Genomic DNA, 7,500 nt, shown 5'->3' on the forward strand with positions numbered 1-7,500 from the left:
ACTAGATGCTTAAAAGTACAAAACTCACTAGGCCCAGAGCCTACGGCCACACCACACTGAATGTGCCTGATCTCGTCTGATCTCAGAAGCTAAGCAGTGTCGGGCCTAGTTAGTACCTGGATGGAAGACCGCCTGGGAATACCAGGTGCTGTAGGCTTTTTTGTACTCCAAGTTCAGGAAGTGAGCCATTTCTCAATTGCCTTTCAAAACTGCAAGGTCTAGCCGACTAGATGCTTAAAAGTACAAAACTCACAAGAACCAGAGCCTACGGCCACACCACACTGAATGCGCCCGATCTCGTCTGATCTCGGAAGCTAAGCAGTGTCGGGCCTCGTTAGTACCTGGATGGGAGACCGCCTGGGAATACCAGGTGCTGTAGGCTTTTTTGTGCTCCAAGTTCAGGAAGTGAGCCATTTCTCAATTGCCTTTCAAAACTGCAAGGTCTAGCTGACTAGATGCTTAAAAGTACAAAACTCACTAGGCCCAGAGCCTACGGCCACACCACACTGATTGCGCCCGATCTCGTCTGATCTCGGAAGCTAAGCAGTGTCAGGCCTAGTTAGTACCTGGATGGGAGACCACCTGGGAATACCAGGTGCTGCAAGTTCAGGAAGTGAGCCATTTCACAATTGCCTTTCAAAACTGCAAGGTCTAGCCGACTAGATGCTTAAAAGTACAAAACTCACTAGGCCCAGAGCCTACGGCCACACCACACTGAATGTGCCCGATCTCGGAAGCTAAGCAGGGTCAGGCCTAGTTAGTACCTGGATGGGAGACTGCCTGGGAATACCAGGTGCTGTAGGCTTTTTTGTGCTCCATGATTAGTAATTGCGCAACTTCTCAATTATTTTTCAAATTTGGTATGTTTCCAAAATAATTGTATCCCGTTTTATAGCGGAAATGTTGGACAACATCATGAGGTCTGGAGCTACCTTTTTACATAGAATTAGCATACAGGTAGTGTGTTCATGGGTAATAAATCGACTTTCACATGTAATGCAGTACAGAGAATATTGAGTCCTTCAAGAGGCATGAAAGAAAACCATTATTGTGTTGATTGTTCTCTCCACCTCCCTGCAACAGACACAGGATGGATGAATTAAAGTTATCCTACCAGACATAGGAGTCCTGAATGGGCCCACCAGTCTTATATATCTCGCCTGATCGAGCCTGATCGAGCGATGAGCGTGGTATCATGTTGCAAGTGGCTGCATGGCTTAGCTTACTAAATGCAAATGCATAAGAGTAATATTCTTAGCATTCCTAGAGCCTACGGCCACACCACACTGAATGCACCCGATCTCGTCTGATCTCGGAAGTTAAGCAGTGTCAGGCCTAGTTAGTACCTGGATGGGAGACCGCCTGGGAATACCAGGTGCTGTAGGCTTTTTTGTGCTCCAAGTTCAGGAAGTGAGCCCTTTCTCAATTGCCTTTTAAAACTGCAAGGTCTAGCCGACTAGATGCTTAAAAGTACAACACTCACTAGGCCCAGAGCCTACGGCCACACCACACTGAATGCGCCTGATCTCGTCTGATCTCAGAAGCTAAGCAGTGTCGGGCCTAGTTAGTACCTGGATGGGAGACCGCCTGGGAATACCAGGTGCTGTAGGCTTTTTTGTACTCCAAGTTCAGGAAGTGAGCCATTTCTCAATTGCCTTTCAAAACTGCAAGGTCTAGCCGACTAGATGCTTAAAAGTACAAAACTCACAAGAACCAGAGCCTACGGCCACACCACACTGAATGCGCCCGATCTCGTCTGATCTCGGAAGCTAAGCAGTGTCGGGCCTCGTTAGTACCTGGATGGGAGACCGCCTGGGAATACCAGGTGCTGTAGGCTTTTTTGTGCTCCAAGTTCAGGAAGTGAGCCATTTCTCAATTGCCTTTCAAAACTGCAAGGTCTAGCTGACTAGATGCTTAAAAGTACAAAACTCACTAGGCCCAGAGCCTACGGCCACACCACACTGAATGCGCCCGATCTCGGAAGCTAAGCAGGGTCAGGCCTAGTTAGTACCTGGATGGGAGACTGCCTGGGAATACCAGGTGCTGTAGGCTTTTTTTGTGCTCCATGATTAGTAATTGCGCAACTTCTCAATTATTTTTCAAATTTGGTATGTTTCCAAAATAATTGTATCCCGTTTTATAGCGGAAATGTTGGACAACATCATGAGGGCTGGAGCTACCTTTTTACATAGAATTAGCATACAGGTAGTGTGTTCATGGGTAATAAATCAACTTTCACATGTAATGCAGTACAGAGAATATTGAGTCCTTCAAGAGGCATGAAAGAAAACCATTATTGTGTTGATTGTTCTCTCCACCTCCCTGCAACAGACACAGGATGGATGAATTAAAGTTATCCTACCAGACATAGGAGTCCTGAATGGGCCCACCAGTCTTATATATCTCGCCTGATCGAGCCTGATCGAGCGATGAGCGTGGTATCATGTTGCAAGTGGCTGCATGGCTTAGCTTACTAAATGCAAATGCATAAGAGTAATATTCTTAGCATTCCTAGAGCCTACGGCCACACCACACTGAATGCACCCGATCTCGACTGATCTCGGAAGTTAAGCAGTGTCAGGCCTAGTTAGTACCTGGATGGGAGACCGCCTGGGAATACCAGGTGCTGTAGGCTTTTTTGTGCTCCAAGTTCAGGAAGTGAGCCCTTTCTCAATTGCCTTTTAAAACTGCAAGGTCTAGCCGACTAGATGCTTAAAAGTACAAAACTCACTAGGCCCAGAGCCTACGGCCACACCACACTGAATGTGCCTGATCTCGTCTGATCTCAGAAGCTAAGCAGTGTCGGGCCTAGTTAGTACCTGGATGGAAGACCGCCTGGGAATACCAGGTGCTGTAGGCTTTTTTGTACTCCAAGTTCAGGAAGTGAGCCATTTCTCAATTGCCTTTCAAAACTGCAAGGTCTAGCCGACTAGATGCTTAAAAGTACAAAACTCACAAGGACCAGAGCCTACGGCCACACCACACTGAATGCGCCCGATCTCGTCTGATCTCGGAAGCTAAGCAGTGTCGGGCCTCGTTAGTACCTGGATGGGAGACCGCCTGGGAATACCAGGTGCTGTAGGCTTTTTTGTGCTCCAAGTTCAGGAAGTGAGCCATTTCTCAATTGCCTTTCAAAACTGCAAGGTCTAGCTGACTAGATGCTTAAAAGTACAAAACTCACTAGGCCCAGAGCCTACGGCCACACCACACTGATTGCGCCCGATCTCGTCTGATCTCGGAAGCTAAGCAGTGTCGGGCCTAGTTAGTACCTGGATGGGAGACCACCTGGGAATACCAGGTGCTGTAGGCTTTTTTGTGCTCCAAGTTCAGGAAGTGAGCCATTTCACAATTGCCTTTCAAAACTGCAAGGTCTAGCCGACTAGATGCTTAAAAGTACAAAACTCACTAGGCCCAGAGCCTACGGCCACACCACACTGAATGTGCCCGATCTCGGAAGCTAAGCAGGGTCAGGCCTAGTTAGTACCTGGATGGGAGACTGCCTGGGAATACCAGGTGCTGTAGGCTTTTTTGTGCTCCATGATTAGTAATTGCGCAACTTCTCAATTATTTTTCAAATTTGGTATGTTTCCAAAATAATTGTATCCCGTTTTATAGCGGAAATGTTGGACAACATCATGAGGGCTGGAGCTACCTTTTTACATAGAATTAGCATACAGGTAGTGTGTTCATGGGTAATAAATCGACTTTCACATGTAATGCAGTACAGAGAATATTGAGTCCTTCAAGAGGCATGAAAGAAAACCATTATTGTGTTGATTGTTCTCTCCACCTCCCTGCAACAGACACAGGATGGATGAATTAAAGTTATCCTACCAGACATAGGAGTCCTGAATGGGCCCACCAGTCTTATATATCTCGCCTGATCGAGCCTGATCGAGCGATGAGCGTGGTATCATGTTGCAAGTGGCTGCATGGCTTAGCTTACTAAATGCAAATGCATAAGAGTAATATTCTTAGCATTCCTAGAGCCTACGGCCACACCACACTGAATGCACCCGATCTCGTCTGATCTCGGAAGTTAAGCAGTGTCAGGCCTAGTTACTACCTGGATGGGAGACCGCCTGGGAATACCAGGTGCTGTAGGCTTTTTTGTGCTCCAAGTTCAGGAAGTGAGCCCTTTCTCAATTGCCTTTTAAAACTGCAAGGTCTAGCCGACTAGATGCTTAAAAGTACAACACTCACTAGGCCCAGAGCCTACGGCCACACCACACTGAATGCGCCTGATCTCGTCTGATCTCAGAAGCTAAGCAGTGTCGGGCCTAGTTAGTACCTGGATGGGAGACCGCCTGGGAATACCAGGTGCTGTAGGCTTTTTTGTACTCCAAGTTCAGGAAGTGAGCCATTTCTCAATTGCCTTTCAAAACTGCAAGGTCTAGCCGACTAGATGCTTAAAAGTACAAAACTCACTAGGCCCAGAGCCTACGGCCACACCACACTGAATGCACCCGATCTCGACTGATCTCGGAAGTTAAGCAGTGTCAGGCCTAGTTAGTACCTGGATGGGAGACCGCCTGGGAATACCAGGTGCTGTAGGCTTTTTTGTGCTCCAAGTTCAGGAAGTGAGCCCTTTCTCAATTGCCTTTTAAAACTGCAAGGTCTAGCCGACTAGATGCTTAAAAGTACAAAACTCACTAGGCCCAGAGCCTACGGCCACACCACACTGAATGTGCCTGATCTCGTCTGATCTCAGAAGCTAAGCAGTGTCGGGCCTAGTTAGTACCTGGATGGAAGACCGCCTGGGAATACCAGGTGCTGTAGGCTTTTTTGTACTCCAAGTTCAGGAAGTGAGCCATTTCTCAATTGCCTTTCAAAACTGCAAGGTCTAGCCGACTAGATGCTTAAAAGTACAAAACTCACAAGGACCAGAGCCTACGGCCACACCACACTGAATGCGCCCGATCTCGTCTGATCTCGGAAGCTAAGCAGTGTCGGGCCTCGTTAGTACCTGGATGGGAGACCGCCTGGGAATACCAGGTGCTGTAGGCTTTTTTGTGCTCCAAGTTCAGGAAGTGAGCCATTTCTCAATTGCCTTTCAAAACTGCAAGGTCTAGCTGACTAGATGCTTAAAAGTACAAAACTCACTAGGCCCAGAGCCTACGGCCACACCACACTGATTGCGCCCGATCTCGTCTGATCTCGGAAGCTAAGCAGTGTCGGGCCTAGTTAGTACCTGGATGGGAGACCACCTGGGAATACCAGGTGCTGTAGGCTTTTTTGTGCTCCAAGTTCAGGAAGTGAGCCATTTCACAATTGCCTTTCAAAACTGCAAGGTCTAGCCGACTAGATGCTTAAAAGTACAAAACTCACTAGGCCCAGAGCCTACGGCCACACCACACTGAATGTGCCCGATCTCGGAAGCTAAGCAGGGTCAGGCCTAGTTAGTACCTGGATGGGAGACTGCCTGGGAATACCAGGTGCTGTAGGCTTTTTTGTGCTCCATGATTAGTAATTGCGCAACTTCTCAATTATTTTTCAAATTTGGTATGTTTCCAAAATAATTGTATCCCGTTTTATAGCGGAAATGTTGGACAACATCATGAGGGCTGGAGCTACCTTTTTACATAGAATTAGCATACAGGTAGTGTGTTCATGGGTAATAAATCGACTTTCACATGTAATGCAGTACAGAGAATATTGAGTCCTTCAAGAGGCATGAAAGAAAACCATTATTGTGTTGATTGTTCTCTCCACCTCCCTGCAACAGACACAGGATGGATGAATTAAAGTTATCCTACCAGACATAGGAGTCCTGAATGGGCCCACCAGTCTTATATATCTCGCCTGATCGAGCCTGATCGAGCGATGAGCGTGGTATCATGTTGCAAGTGGCTGCATGGCTTAGCTTACTAAATGCAAATGCATAAGAGTAATATTCTTAGCATTCCTAGAGCCTACGGCCACACCACACTGAATGCACCCGATCTCGTCTGATCTCGGAAGTTAAGCAGTGTCAGGCCTAGTTACTACCTGGATGGGAGACCGCCTGGGAATACCAGGTGCTGTAGGCTTTTTTGTGCTCCAAGTTCAGGAAGTGAGCCCTTTCTCAATTGCCTTTTAAAACTGCAAGGTCTAGCCGACTAGATGCTTAAAAGTACAACACTCACTAGGCCCAGAGCCTACGGCCACACCACACTGAATGCGCCTGATCTCGTCTGATCTCAGAAGCTAAGCAGTGTCGGGCCTAGTTAGTACCTGGATGGGAGACCGCCTGGGAATACCAGGTGCTGTAGGCTTTTTTGTACTCCAAGTTCAGGAAGTGAGCCATTTCTCAATTGCCTTTCAAAACTGCAAGGTCTAGCCGACTAGATGCTTAAAAGTACAAAACTCACTAGGCCCAGAGCCTACGGTCACACCACACTGAATGCGCCTGATCTCGGAAGCTAAGCAGTGTCGGGCCTAGTTAGTACCTGGATGGGAGACCACCTGGGAATACCAGGTGCTGTAGGCTTTTTTGTGCTCCAAGTTCAGGAAGTGAGCCATTTCACAATTGCCTTTCAAAACTGCAAGGTCTAGCCGACTAGATGCTTAAAAGTACAAACTCACTAGGCCCAGAGCCTACGGCCACACCACACTGAATAATGCGCCCGATCTCGGAAGCTAAGCAGGGTCGTGCCTAGTTAGTACCTGGATGGGAGACTGCCTGGGAATACCAGGTGCTGTAGGCTTTTTTTGTGCTCCATGATTAGTAATTGCGCAACTTCTCAATTATTTTTCAAATTTGGTATGTTTCCAAAATAATTGTATCCCGTTTTATAGCGGAAATGTTGGACAACATCATGAGGGCTGGAGCTACCTTTTTACATAGAATTAGCATACAGGTAGTGTGTTCATGGGTAATAAATCAACTTTCACATGTAATGCAGTACAGAGAATATTGAGTCCTTCAAGAGGCATGAAAGAAAACCATTATTGTGTTGATTGTTCTCTCCACCTCCCTGCAACAGACACAGGATGGATGAATTAAAGTTATCCTACCAGACATAGGAGTCCTGAATGGGCCCACCAGTCTTATATATCTCGCCTGATCGAGCCTGATCGAGCGATGAGCGTGGTATCATGTTGCAAGTGGCTGCATGGCTTAGCTTACTAAATGCAAATGCATAAGAGTAATATTCTTAGCATTCCTAGAGCCTACGGCCACACCACACTGAATGCACCCGATCTCGACTGATCTCGGAAGTTAAGCAGTGTCAGGCCTAGTTAGTACCTGGATGGGAGACCGCCTGGGAATACCAGGTGCTGTAGGCTTTTTTGTGCTCCAAGTTCAGGAAGTGAGCCCTTTCTCAATTGCCTTTTAAAACTGCAAGGTCTAGCCGACTAGATGCTTAAAAGTACAAAACTCACTAGGCCCAGAGCCTACGGCCACACCACACTGAATGTGCCTGATCTCGTCTGATCTCAGAAGCTAAGCAGTGTCGGGCCTAGTTAGTACCTGGATGGAAGACCGCCTGGGAATACCAGGTGCTGTAGGCTTTTTTG

The 7,500-nt window shown here is 47.3% G+C and overlaps 19 non-coding genes and 7 pseudogenes across 19 annotated transcripts; all 26 read left to right on the forward strand.

Moving 5' to 3' along the window:
- The first annotated feature begins 38 nt into the window (after window positions 1-38).
- On the forward strand, window positions 39-157 carry LOC138539850 (5S ribosomal RNA). The gene has a single exon (XR_011287913.1). It is a non-coding gene; the product is annotated as a 5S ribosomal RNA (ribosomal RNA).
- A 106-nt stretch (window positions 158-263) lies between these two features.
- Window positions 264-382, forward strand: LOC138550186 (5S ribosomal RNA). The gene has a single exon (XR_011293945.1). It is a non-coding gene; the product is annotated as a 5S ribosomal RNA (ribosomal RNA).
- Window positions 383-488: 106 nt separating this feature from the next.
- Window positions 489-607, forward strand: LOC138542613 (5S ribosomal RNA; annotated as a pseudogene).
- Window positions 608-696: 89 nt separating this feature from the next.
- Window positions 697-805, forward strand: LOC138546356 (5S ribosomal RNA; annotated as a pseudogene).
- Window positions 806-1,268: 463 nt separating this feature from the next.
- Window positions 1,269-1,387, forward strand: LOC138549005 (5S ribosomal RNA). The gene has a single exon (XR_011292794.1). It is a non-coding gene; the product is annotated as a 5S ribosomal RNA (ribosomal RNA).
- A 106-nt stretch (window positions 1,388-1,493) lies between these two features.
- LOC138541288 (5S ribosomal RNA) lies at window positions 1,494-1,612 on the forward strand. Its single transcript, XR_011289297.1, has one exon. It is a non-coding gene; the product is annotated as a 5S ribosomal RNA (ribosomal RNA).
- A 106-nt stretch (window positions 1,613-1,718) lies between these two features.
- Window positions 1,719-1,837, forward strand: LOC138550187 (5S ribosomal RNA). The gene has a single exon (XR_011293946.1). It is a non-coding gene; the product is annotated as a 5S ribosomal RNA (ribosomal RNA).
- A 106-nt stretch (window positions 1,838-1,943) lies between these two features.
- On the forward strand, window positions 1,944-2,052 carry LOC138545061 (5S ribosomal RNA; annotated as a pseudogene).
- Window positions 2,053-2,516: 464 nt separating this feature from the next.
- Window positions 2,517-2,635, forward strand: LOC138538629 (5S ribosomal RNA). Its single transcript, XR_011286721.1, has one exon. It is a non-coding gene; the product is annotated as a 5S ribosomal RNA (ribosomal RNA).
- A 106-nt stretch (window positions 2,636-2,741) lies between these two features.
- LOC138539851 (5S ribosomal RNA) lies at window positions 2,742-2,860 on the forward strand. Its single transcript, XR_011287914.1, has one exon. It is a non-coding gene; the product is annotated as a 5S ribosomal RNA (ribosomal RNA).
- Window positions 2,861-2,966: 106 nt separating this feature from the next.
- LOC138550188 (5S ribosomal RNA) lies at window positions 2,967-3,085 on the forward strand. Its single transcript, XR_011293947.1, has one exon. It is a non-coding gene; the product is annotated as a 5S ribosomal RNA (ribosomal RNA).
- Window positions 3,086-3,191: 106 nt separating this feature from the next.
- Window positions 3,192-3,310, forward strand: LOC138547886 (5S ribosomal RNA). The gene has a single exon (XR_011291710.1). It is a non-coding gene; the product is annotated as a 5S ribosomal RNA (ribosomal RNA).
- A 106-nt stretch (window positions 3,311-3,416) lies between these two features.
- On the forward strand, window positions 3,417-3,525 carry LOC138546357 (5S ribosomal RNA; annotated as a pseudogene).
- A 463-nt stretch (window positions 3,526-3,988) lies between these two features.
- On the forward strand, window positions 3,989-4,107 carry LOC138540625 (5S ribosomal RNA). The gene has a single exon (XR_011288666.1). It is a non-coding gene; the product is annotated as a 5S ribosomal RNA (ribosomal RNA).
- A 106-nt stretch (window positions 4,108-4,213) lies between these two features.
- On the forward strand, window positions 4,214-4,332 carry LOC138541300 (5S ribosomal RNA). Its single transcript, XR_011289309.1, has one exon. It is a non-coding gene; the product is annotated as a 5S ribosomal RNA (ribosomal RNA).
- Window positions 4,333-4,438: 106 nt separating this feature from the next.
- On the forward strand, window positions 4,439-4,557 carry LOC138538630 (5S ribosomal RNA). The gene has a single exon (XR_011286722.1). It is a non-coding gene; the product is annotated as a 5S ribosomal RNA (ribosomal RNA).
- A 106-nt stretch (window positions 4,558-4,663) lies between these two features.
- LOC138539852 (5S ribosomal RNA) lies at window positions 4,664-4,782 on the forward strand. Its single transcript, XR_011287915.1, has one exon. It is a non-coding gene; the product is annotated as a 5S ribosomal RNA (ribosomal RNA).
- A 106-nt stretch (window positions 4,783-4,888) lies between these two features.
- On the forward strand, window positions 4,889-5,007 carry LOC138550189 (5S ribosomal RNA). The gene has a single exon (XR_011293948.1). It is a non-coding gene; the product is annotated as a 5S ribosomal RNA (ribosomal RNA).
- Window positions 5,008-5,113: 106 nt separating this feature from the next.
- Window positions 5,114-5,232, forward strand: LOC138547887 (5S ribosomal RNA). Its single transcript, XR_011291711.1, has one exon. It is a non-coding gene; the product is annotated as a 5S ribosomal RNA (ribosomal RNA).
- A 106-nt stretch (window positions 5,233-5,338) lies between these two features.
- LOC138546358 (5S ribosomal RNA) lies at window positions 5,339-5,447 on the forward strand (annotated as a pseudogene).
- Window positions 5,448-5,910: 463 nt separating this feature from the next.
- Window positions 5,911-6,029, forward strand: LOC138540626 (5S ribosomal RNA). Its single transcript, XR_011288667.1, has one exon. It is a non-coding gene; the product is annotated as a 5S ribosomal RNA (ribosomal RNA).
- Window positions 6,030-6,135: 106 nt separating this feature from the next.
- Window positions 6,136-6,254, forward strand: LOC138541311 (5S ribosomal RNA). Its single transcript, XR_011289320.1, has one exon. It is a non-coding gene; the product is annotated as a 5S ribosomal RNA (ribosomal RNA).
- Window positions 6,255-6,360: 106 nt separating this feature from the next.
- Window positions 6,361-6,469, forward strand: LOC138542872 (5S ribosomal RNA; annotated as a pseudogene).
- Window positions 6,470-6,574: 105 nt separating this feature from the next.
- On the forward strand, window positions 6,575-6,686 carry LOC138547122 (5S ribosomal RNA; annotated as a pseudogene).
- Window positions 6,687-7,150: 464 nt separating this feature from the next.
- LOC138538631 (5S ribosomal RNA) lies at window positions 7,151-7,269 on the forward strand. Its single transcript, XR_011286723.1, has one exon. It is a non-coding gene; the product is annotated as a 5S ribosomal RNA (ribosomal RNA).
- Window positions 7,270-7,375: 106 nt separating this feature from the next.
- Window positions 7,376-7,494, forward strand: LOC138539853 (5S ribosomal RNA). Its single transcript, XR_011287916.1, has one exon. It is a non-coding gene; the product is annotated as a 5S ribosomal RNA (ribosomal RNA).
- Window positions 7,495-7,500: the final 6 nt, after the last annotated feature.

Source organism: Ambystoma mexicanum, unplaced genomic scaffold (assembly GCF_040938575.1).
Source record: "Ambystoma mexicanum isolate Mex_15411 unplaced genomic scaffold, UKY_AmexF1_1 Mex_scaf10, whole genome shotgun sequence".
NCBI classification, from domain to species: Eukaryota; Metazoa; Chordata; class Amphibia; order Caudata; family Ambystomatidae; genus Ambystoma; species Ambystoma mexicanum.